The sequence below is a fragment of the Bos grunniens genome, chromosome 11, assembly GCF_055505025.1.
Source record: "Bos grunniens cultivar Pamir isolate PY7600 chromosome 11, Bosgru_T2T1.0, whole genome shotgun sequence".
NCBI lineage: Eukaryota > Metazoa > Chordata > Mammalia > Artiodactyla > Bovidae > Bos > Bos grunniens.
This window is the reverse complement of record NC_141175.1, coordinates 8865432-8876586: the sequence shown is the minus strand read 5'-3', so window position 1 is coordinate 8876586 and position 11155 is coordinate 8865432. Positions and strand designations below refer to the sequence as shown.

The 11155-nt window shown below is 47.4% G+C and overlaps 2 long non-coding RNA genes across 2 annotated transcripts; both read right to left on the bottom strand.

Annotated features, from left to right (window-relative positions):
• Positions 1-1724: 1724 nt before the first annotated feature.
• LOC147362468 (uncharacterized) lies at positions 1725-4713 on the bottom strand. The gene is made up of 2 exons (XR_015136287.1): positions 3394-4713; positions 1725-2828 (listed from the first exon to the last, which is right to left on the bottom strand). It is a non-coding gene; the product is annotated as an uncharacterized LOC147362468 (long non-coding RNA).
• Positions 4714-7003: 2290 nt separating this feature from the next.
• LOC147362467 (uncharacterized) lies at positions 7004-9517 on the bottom strand. Its single transcript, XR_015136269.1, has 3 exons — positions 9382-9517; positions 8722-8836; positions 7004-7133 (listed from the first exon to the last, which is right to left on the bottom strand). It is a non-coding gene; the product is annotated as an uncharacterized LOC147362467 (long non-coding RNA).
• Positions 9518-11155: the final 1638 nt, after the last annotated feature.

Below are 11155 nucleotides of genomic sequence, written 5' to 3'. Positions count from 1 at the left end.
TCCCGTGTCTGCTTCTACCATCTCTTCCTGGTGCTGCCCATGACCCTGGCAGGCTTGGACCTTTGAGCACTGAGGGCAGACACTCCCTCCAGCCAGAGCTTCTGCTGCTTTTCTCTGCTCCTCTGGGATTCAAATTCCCCACTCCTCCTCCACCTTCTAGCAGAGGGACTTAGGGCCGATCCCTTCCGCTCTGTGGACCTGTTGCATCATCAGTAGAAGGGATTGAAGTGGCCCTCACCTCCCAGGGCTGCTCTGGGGGTTCATGAGGTGATGCCCAGAGAAGGGGCCCAAGCAGGAGCTGTTCTTGCTGTGTTCGCAGTGGGAGGAGGCAGCTGTGAGACTGCAGGCTCCCTTTGGAGTAGGCAGCCAGGCATTTTCCTCAAGTCAGAGCCAAGAAATGTGGACAGGCAGGGTGAAGAGCATTGTCAAAAGGGTAGGCGGCCCTGTCTTGGGATTTACAGCCAGAAGGACTCCCAGAGTCTTTAGAAGTTTTGGAGGCCAGCTCCTCATTGTGTGGGTAGGGCGATGGAAGGCCCAGATGTAAGCAAGGAGGTGTCCGGAGAAAGCAGAACACAGGCCACACAGCCTGGCTGGTTCCGTGCTGCAGCCTCCCTGTGGATAATAAGGACTGCGGTTTACGGCCGTACCTCAGTGCGTTACCACATCGACACCTCCAGCAACGCAAGGACAGAGGTGGTACCATCACCTGTATTTCGAGGCAGTAGGAGTGGAGATAGGGCTGGAGTCAGGGACTGTCCGGAGACCTGGCTGGCACAGCCACCCCAGTGCCTCAGCCTTCCTCACACCCATCATGTACCCAGTCCAGCGCTCCCAGAGGTGGAGGGAGGGTTTGGGAGGCTGGAGGCCTACATTGAAACCATGGCCTTTTCAAGAGGGAAGCCTTGTCCTGAGCGCTTTGAATATCCACAGAGGAGCAGGTCGGGGCGAGCTCCCTGTACCTCATCCATCTTCGCAGTACAGGCCACCTTTCCAGACCTGCCAGCTGCTTCCCCGGGCCCCGAGCACCTCCACCCTGAGGTCTGGAAAAGTTGATGGTTGTGGGGGAAGGGCAGACCCTCAGATGGTCTCTGCCCAGCTAGCGAGCTCACCTGCTCCGGCCACTTGGTGCCTGGTGACCCCGGGCCTTCACGACCCTCAAGAGATTGGGCCCCCAGGCACCAGGGTGAGCTGGCGAGGGGGCCTGGTCTCCAGCTCACGGTGGGAAGAAAATGACAGTGGAATAGCTGCAACATCCTAAGCTCTTCCCGCAGCCCTGGAGACCCGGAATCTTCCCTCCTTCGTCCAAATAAACCACGGTGGTGGTCTTCCTACCTTTGAGAACACCACGTCCTAGGTCGTAATGTGGTCAGCTCCTTGTCATTCACACCAGTACTCAAACGTCACCTCCAAGGGGGCTTCCCAGACCACCTTGTCTGAAACCGTCTCTTCGTCCTCATGCCCTCTCATCAAGGATTTTCTTTATGGTGCTCACCACACCCGGGGATAACCTCGTTTGTTAGAGCTGGGTGCTCCCAGAGAGCAGTGACCTTTCTCTTCACTGTTGGGAACCACTGCCTGGCTGGCAGTTGGGGCTTGCTGCTTCATGGTTGGAGTAATGGTGCTGAGCACCCCGCTGGCAAGATCTCATTCAGTCCCCACAACAACCGCATTTTGCAGTGAGGGTCTCAGGTCTGGGGAGTACCCTAAGGTCACACACAACAGACTTTCCATGATTATGAGTGTTTTATTTTTCTGAGAGATTTGAAGATTTTCTAAGAGGTTCATTTGTATGTTTTTATTAGTAACCAATGTGAAAAATGTTCTCAGTTGCCTATAATGTAAAATAATGGAAATTTCTTAGAAGTATAATCAGTGTTATCTTTTTGAGCAGCAGTTTGGCAGTAACTATCAAAATTTTGAGTGTGTAAAGCTTTTGAAATGATATAACTTGCCAATGGGATTTTACCTCTTGTTCAGTTGCTAAGTTGTGTCCAGCACTTTGGGACCCCATGGACTGCAGAACACCAGGCTTCCCTGTCCTTCACTGTGGCCAGGAGTTTGCTCAAATTCATGTCTATTGAGTCAGTGATGCTATCTAACTGTTTCATCCTCCACTTCCCCCTTCTCCTTTTGCCATTAGTCTTTCCCAGCATCAGGGTCTTTTTCTAATGAGTCGGCTCTTTGCATCAGGTGGCCAAAGTATTAGAGCTTCAGCTTTAGCACCAGTCCTTCCAATGAATATTCAGGGTTGATTTCCCTTAGGATTGACCGGTTTGATCTCCTTTCTGTCCAAGGGACTCTCAACAGTCTTTGCCAGCACCATAATTCAAAAGCATCCACTCTTCGGCGCTCAGCCTTCTTTATGGTCCAACTCTCACATCCATACATGACTACTGGAAAAACCATAGTTTTGACTATAAGGACTTCTGTTGGCAGAGTGATATCTTTGCTTTTTAATATGCTGTCTAGGTTTGTCATAGACAAACCTTTCCTTCCAAGGAGCAAGTGTCTTTTAATTTCATGGCTCTAGTCACTGTCCACAGTGGTTTGTGAGTCCCAGAAAATAAAATCTCATTGCTTCCACTTTTCCCCCAACTGTTTGCTAAGAAGTGATGGGACCAGATGCCATGATCCTAGTTTTTTGAATGTTGAGTTTTAAGCCAGCTTTTTTCGCTCTTCTCTTTGACCCTCATCAACAAGCTCTAGTTCCTCTTCGTTTTCTGCCATAAGGATGGTGTTATCTGCATATCTGAGGTTGTTTATATTTCTTCCAGCAATCTTGATTCCAGCTTCTGATTCATCCAGCCCAGCATTTTGAATGATGTACTCTGCATATAAGTTAAATAAACAGGAGGACAATATACAGCCTTGTTAGTAAATGAAGCAGAAATATACGTTTTACTGTTCTCAAATTTGAAGCTTCCCAGGTGGCTCAGTGGTAAAGAATCCACTTGCCAATGCAGGAGACTTAAGAAACCCAGGTTTGCTCCCTGGCTTGGGAAGATCTCCTAGAGGAAGAAATGGCAACCCACTCCACTATTCTTGCCTGGAAAATCCCATGGACATAGGAGCCTGGCAGGCTACAGAGCTGGACGCAACTGAGCACTAGGGTCACACAGCTGGGGTGTGATGGAGCCTGTCCTGGGATGCGCAGGCCCTGCGTCCTCTCCCAATAGCCAAGGGGGAAGCTCCCTTTCCCTCCATCTGTGTTTGGGGGGCACAGGCTCTTAAGACAGATCTGGCCCTGTCACCAACCAGCCCTGCACCCTTGTAGTAATCACATCACCCTTCGAGCCTCTGTTTATCTCATCTGTAAAATGGGGAGAATACAGACTTATCCCACAACAGGACCATCGTGCAAGGGTAATGCTTTAGCACAGAGTAAGAATTTACCATGTGGAAGCTGTTATTTCCCATGAAGGCTCTTCGATGCCTCCTCTAAAGTCACTGTGTCCACAGTCCAGCCACAGGTATTTTGCACACACTCCGAGTAGAAGGACTTAACACAGCTACAAGGTCCTAATGCCAATAGAGCTGAACATCTATGGGGTAAGCACCTCTGCTGTGCAGAGGCCAAACTACTCCAGTCCCCAGTTCAGTTCAGTTCAATCGCTGAGTCGTATCCGACTCTTTGTGACCCCATGAATCGTAGCACGCCAGGCCTCCATGGCCATCACCAACTCCCGGAGGTCACTGAAACTCATGTCCATCAAGTCGGTGATACCATGCAGCCACCTCATCCTCTGTCGTCCCCTTCTCCTCCTGCCCCCAATCACTTGAGCATCAGAGTCTTTTCCAACGAGTGAACTCTTCCCATGAGGTGGCCAAAGTATTGGAGTTTCAGCTTTAGCATCATTCCTTCCAAAGAACACCCAGGGCTGATCTCCTTCAGAATGGACTGGTTGGATCTCCTTGCAGTCCAAGGGACTCTGAAGGGTCTTCTCCAATACCACAGTTCAAAAGCATCAATTATTTGGCGCTCAGCCTTCTTCACAGTCCAACTCTCACATCCATACATGACCACAGGAAAAACCATAGCCTTGACTAGACGGACTATTGTTGGCAAAGTAATGTCTCTGCTTTTGAATATGCTATGTAGGTTGGTCATAACTTTTCTTCCAAGGAGTAAGCGTCGTTTAATTTCATGGCTGCAGTCACCATCTGCAGTGATTTTGGAGCCCCCAAAAATAAAGTCTGACACTGTTTCCACTGTTTCCCCATCTATTTCCCATGAAGTGATGGGACCAGATGCCATGATCTTCATTTTCTGAATGTTGAGCTTTAAGACAACTTTTTCACTCTCCACTTTCATTTTCATCAAGAGGCTTTTGAGTTCCTCTTCACTTTCTGCCATAAGGGTGGTGTCATCTGCATATCTGAGGTTGTTGATATTTCTCCCGGCTATCTTGATTCCAGCTTGTGCTTCTTCCAGCTCAGCGTTTCTCATGATATACTCTGCATATAAGTTAAATAAGCAGGGTGACAATATGCAGCCTTGACATACTCTTTTTCCTATTTGGAACCATTCTGTTGTTCCATGTCCAGTTCTAACTGTTGCTTCTGGACCTGCATACAAATTTCTCAAGAGGCAAATCAGGTGGTCTGGTATTCCCATCTCTTTCAGAATTTTCCACAGTTTATTGTGATGCATACAGTCAAAGGCTTTGGCATAGTCAATAAAGCAGAAATAGATGTTTTTCTGGAACTCACTTGCTTTTTCCATGATCCAGCAGATGTTGGCAATTTGATCTCTGGTTCCTCTGCCTTTTCTAAAACCAGCTTGAACATCAGGAAGTTGACGGTTCACGTATTGCTGAAGCGTGGCTTGGAGAATTTTGAGCATTACTTTACTAGCGTGTGAGATGAGTGCAATTGTGCGGTAGTTTGAGCATTCTTTGGCATTGCCTTTCTTTGGGATTGGAATGAAAACTGACCTTTTCCAGTCCTGTGGCCACTGCTGAGTTTTCCAAATTTGTTTCTACAATTTAAGTCTGAATTTGGCAATAAGGAGTTCGTGATTTGAGCCACAATCAGCTTCCGGTCTTGTTTTGCTGACTGTATAGAGCTTCTCCATCTTTGGCTGCAAAGAATATAATCAATCTGATTTCGGTGTTGACCATCTGGTGATATCCATGTGTAGAGTCTTCTCTTGTGTTGTTGGAAGAGGGTGTTTGCTATGACCAGTGCGTTTTCTTGGTAAAAATCTATTAGCCTTTGCCCTGCTTCATTCCGTATTCCAAGGCCAAATTTGCCTGTTACCCCAGGTGTTTTTTGACTTCCTACTTTTGCCTACCAGTCCCCTATAATGAAAAGGACATCTTTTGGGGGTGTTAGTTCTAAAAGGTCCTGTAGGTCTTCATAGAACCATTCAACTTCAGCTTCTTCAGCATTACTGGTTGGGGCATAAGCTTGGATTACCGTGATATTGAATGGTTTGCCTTGGAAACAAACAGAGATCATTCTGTCGTTTTTGAGATTGCATCCAAGTGAAAGAGGAGAGTGAAAAAGTTGGCTTAACGCTCAACATTCAGAAAACTAAGATCATGGCATCTGGTCCCATTACTTTATAGGAAATAGATGGAGAAACAGTGGAAACAGTGTCACACTTTATATTTTGGGGCTCCAAAATCACTGCAGATGGTGACTGCAGCCATGAAATTAAAAGACGCTTACTCCTTGGAAGAAAAGTTATGACCAACCTAGATAGCATATTGAAAAGCAGAGACATTACTTTGCCAGCAAAGGTCCGTCTAGTCAAGGCTATGGTTTTTCCAGTAGTCATGTATGGATGTGAGAGTTGGACTGTGAAGAAAGCTGAGTGCCAAAGAATTGATGCTTTTGAACTGTGGTGTTGGAGAAGACTCTTGAGAGTCCCTTGGACTGCAAGGAGATCCAACCAGTTCATTCTAAAGGAGATCAGCCCTGGGTGTTCTTTGGAAGGAATGATGCTAAAGCTGAAACTCCAGTACTTTGGCCACCTCATGTGAAGAGTTGACTCATTGGAAAAGACTCTGATGCTGGGAGGGATTGGGGGCAGGAGGAGAAGGGGACGACAGAGGGTGAGATGGCTGGATGGCATCACCGACTCGTTGGACATGAGTTTGAGTGAACTCCAGGAGTTGGTGATGGACAGGGAGGCCTGGCGTGCTGCGATTCATGGGGTCACAAAGAGTCGGACACGACTGAGTGACTGAACTGAACTGAACTGCATTTCAGACTCTTCTGTTGACCATGATGGCTACTCCATTTCTTCTAAGGGATTCCTGCCCACAGTCGTAAATATAATGATCATGTGAGTTAAATTCACCCATTCCAGTCCATTTTAGTTTGCTGATTCCTAGAATGTCGACATTCACTCTTGCCATCTCCTGTTTGACCACTTCCAATTTGCCTTGATTCACGGACCTGACATTCCAGGTTCCTATGCAATATTGCTCTTCACAGCATCGGACCTTGCTTCTATCACCAGTCACATCCACAAGCCAGTATTGTTTTTGCTTTGGCTCCATCCCTTCATTCTTTCTGGAGTTATTTCTCCACTGATCTGTAGTATATTGGGCACCTACTGACCCGAGGAGTTCCTCTCCCAGTGTCCTATCATTTTGCCTTTTCATACTCTTCATGGGGTTCTCAAGGCAAGAATACTGAAGTGGTTTGCCATTCCCTTCTCCAGTGGACGACATTCTGTCAGACCTCTCCACCATGACCCGCCCGTCTTGGGTGGCCCCACAGGGCATGGCTTAGTTTCATTGAGTTAGACAAGACTGTGGTCCATGTGATCAGATTAACTAGTTTTCTGTGATTATGGTTTCAGTGTGTCTGCCCTCTGATGCCCTCTCGCAACACCTACCATCTTACTTGGGTTTCTCTTACCTTGGACATGGGGTATCTCTTCACGGCTGCTCCAGCAATGTGCAGCCGCTGCTCCTTACCTTGGATGAGGGGTATCTCCTCACGGCCACCCCTCCTGACCTTCAACATGGAGTAGCTCCTCTTGGCCCTCCTGCGCCCGTGCACCCGCTGCTCCTTCGACATGGGGTTGCTCGTCTCGGCACCGCTCCTGACCTCGGACTCCAGCCCCCATGGGAGGTTTAATTCCTTCACATGAGTTCTGACGTCCATCTCTGTTAAGTCTGGAGATTTAAGTGCTGATGTTAGTTCCCCAGCGCAGGGCAGATGGGGGGCCATGTCAGTGAAAAGGAGCCCGCTGTGAGATCAGCCTCAGTTCAGCAGGTCTTTCAAACCGCAGCATCCAGCTTGCCCTTCTTAAGAACCCCCCAGAACTTCCCTGGTGGTCCATTGGTTAAGACTCTGTGCTCCAAATGCAGGGGACCTGGATTCGATTCCCAGTCAGGGAACGAGATCCCACGTGCCACAACTAAAGATCCTGTGTGTCGCCACTAAGTCCTGGCACAGTCTAAATAGATAAATAAATATTAAAAAAATAAAAACCATGAGTGGCTCTTCACTGCCCCCAGTGTAACCACCTCAGCCTAGCACACCAGGGTTTTTCCAGTTACTTCTCCCACTACGTGGCCCTCTTCTCCTCATGTAGCCTGGTGTACAATCCCACTAGTCTTCAATCATGTCATCAAGGCCTTCTAAGTGTTTGCCAAATGCCAGCATTAGGTAGATAGACTAGGAAAAAGGAGTCCAGAATGGCGGTGGCTAAAAGACAAGAAAGGGAAGAGCCCGCGAAAATTGAACTAAGGAAGGTTTGAGGACCAGGGTGAGGACCTCAAGTAGAATAAACAGCACTTCTGGCTCGCCAATTTACATAGGGCAGGACCAGGGAGAGGAAAAAACATATAAAAAGAGGAGCCAAAGGGCCGAGGGTCTCTCTCCAGCACACGCTCTCTCTCTCTTCTCTTTGGGTCTTTTGGGTCAGCATGCCCTCATGCCTCAAGGATATATTTTCATTTTCTAAATAAAACTGCGCTGTAACACTGTCCGAGAGCTGTGACGCGCCGAGGGCTTTAACGTCTGTCGCTTCAAATTTTTGTTGTGACAAGACAGAACCGAGGAAATTACACTCCCCTAACACCAGGGCTCCCTAGTCACTGAGACAGCCACACTCCAGCCTCATGGAATTGAGCAGCGGTGGCAGCTGAGGGCCTTGGACATGCCAGGCCTGTTCTGAGAGTTTGGCATGCATCATCTCACAGGATCCACACTCAGCCCGAGGCAGGAAATAGGTAGAGACCGTGAGGACTCTAGTGCCATCCTACTGACAAGGACACACGGGAGGCTCCAGGGGGAGAGACGACTTATCCACAACCTTATCCACACCCAGATCCACAAGTGTAAACATGATCACTGCCACATGAACCCCTGAGGTCCTATGCAAAGTGGGCGAGTGAGAATTTGGAGGAAGAGGTGGTGGTGGTGACCAACACCCCTGCTCTCCTCCACCCTGGACACATTGGTGAAGCCAGAGCCGTACCTGGCCTGAGGGGGGTGATGCCAGGGGACCTAGAGGAACAAGACAGTCTGCCCTAAAGTGGCTTATAGCCTAGCTGGACACACCGAGGTGGGTACGCGGAGATTATTTCTTCTCTGAATAGGTTGTCCCTCACCACGTGCGGAATAGCTGGTCCGGAGGGCAACTCAGGTGTGTCTGACCAGAAAGCAAAGAAGCTACATCACAGTAACGTGTGTGTGGTGGGTGTTGACTGAAGTGCAGTGAGCACATGGTGAGGGACAGCCTTGTCTCATGCCTACCTGCGCTGGGAGGCTGGTTCTTTACCACTAGTGCCCCTGGGCCAGGGCCTCCAATTCACTCTCTGTGTCATTCATTCAAGAAGCATTTATTTGAGCTTCTGTTATTCGCTAAGACCTGTGGATACAATTAGAGGTAATCTTCAGGTATAGGTTTTGTATGTGCTTTGTGGTCAACAAGCCTGTAAGTTACAATAATAAAAATGTCAACTGCTAATTCAGATGCCCCCCGTGACGCTCCAAACCAACCCTCTGCAGTGAACACTATTAGCATGTCTTGATTTTTACATATAAGAAAAGGAAACTTTGAACGTTCAACTGAGAAGCTGACCCGGGTCTGCTGGATGCCAAAGCCTAGGGCCATAACCACTGCACCACACTGCCTCCCGAATGTCATACGCAAGGGGGAAGTGGTGCTTTTATATACCTTGGTCCCCCAAAAGGATGCACCCTATACTCTGAAAGAAATAGATCCAAGTACTTATCAGACCAAAATTTCATTAAAAAAAAAAAAAACCTTGGCTATGCTGGGTCTCAGTTACAGCATGCAGGATATTCCTTGCAACATGCAAGATCTTTTAGCATGCAGGTTTTAGTTCCCTGACAAGTAATCCAACTCAGGCCCTCTACATCAGGCGCTTGGAGTCTTAGCCACTAACCTACCAGGAAGTTCAGTTCAGTTCAGTCACTCAGTCGTGTCCAACTCTTTGCGACCCCATAAATCGCAGCACACCAGGCCTCCCTGTCCATCACCAACTCCCGGAGTCCACGCAGACTCACGTCCATCGCGTCAGTGATGCCATCCAGCATCTCATCCTCTGTCGTCCCCTTCTCCTCCTGCCCACAATCCCTCCCAGCATCAGAGTCTTTTCCAGTGAGTCAACTCTTCGCATGAGGTGGCCAAAGTACTGGAGTTTCAGCTTTAGCATCATTCCTCCCAAAGAAATCCCAGGGCTGATCTCCTTCAGAATGGACTGGTTGGATCTCCTTGCAGTCCAAGGGACTTTCAAGAGTCTTCTCCAACACCACAGTTCAAAAGCATCAATTCTTCGGCACTTAGCCTTCTTCACAGTCCAACTCTCACATCCATACATGACCACAGGAAAAACCATAGCCTTGACTAGGCGGACCTTTGTTGGCAAAGTAATGTCTCTGCTTTTTAATATGCTATGTAGGTTGGTCATAACTTTTCTTCCAAGGAGTAAGTGTCTTTTAATTTCATGGCTGCAGTCACCATCTGCAGTGATTTTGGAGCCCCAAAAAATAAAGTGTGACACTGTTTCCACTATTTCCGCATCTATTTCCCATGAAGTGATGGGACCAGATGCCATGATCTTCTTTTTCTGAATGTTGAGCTTTAAGACAACTTCTTCACTTTCCTCTTTCATTTTCATCAAGAGGCTTTTGAGTTCCTCTTCACTTTCTGCCATAAGGGTGGTGTCATCTGCATATCTGAGGTTATTGATATTTTTCCCAGCAATCTTGATTCCAGCTTGTGTTTCTTCCAGTCCAGCGTTTCTCATGATGTACTCTGCATAGAAGTTAAATAAGCAGGGTGACAATATACAGCCTTGACATACTCCTTTTCCTATTTGGAACCAGTCTGTTGTTCCATGTCCAGTTCTAATTGTTGCTTCCTGACCTGCATACAAATTTTTCAAGAGGCAGATCAGGTGGTCTGGTATTCCCATCTCTTTCAGAATTTTCCACAGTTTATTGTGATCCACACAGTCAAAGGCTTTGGTATAGTCAATAAAGCAGAAATAGATGTTTTTCTGGAACTCACTTGCTTTTTCCATGATCCAGCGGATGTTGGCAATTTGATCTCTGGTTCCTCTGGCTTTTCTAAAACCAGCTTGAACATCAGGAAGTTCACAGTTCACATATTGCTGAAGCCTGGCTTGTAGAATTTTGAGCATTACTTTACTAGCGTGTGAGATGAGTGCAATTGTGCAGTAGTTTGAGCATTCTTTGGCATTACCTTTCTTTGGGATTGGAATGAAAACTCACCTTTTCCAGTCCTGTAGCCACTGCTGAGTTTTCCAAATTTGCTGGTATATTGAGTGCAGCACTTTCACAGCATCATCTTTCAGGATTTGGAATAGCTCAACTGGAATTCCATCACCTCCACTAGCTTTGTTCGTAGTGATGCTTTCTAAGGCCCACTTGACTTCACATTCCAGGATGTCTGGCTCTAGGTCAGTGATCACACCATCGTGATTACCTGGGTCGTGAAGATCTTTTTTGTACAGTTCTTCTGTGTATTCTTGCCACCTCTTCTTAATATCTTCTGCTTCTGTTAGGTCCATACCATTTCTGTCCTTTATCGAGCCCAACTTTGCATGAAATGTTCCCTTGGTATCTCTAATTTTCTTGAAGAGATCTCTAGTCTTTCCCATTCTGTTGTTTTCCTCTATTTCTTTGCATTGATCGCTAA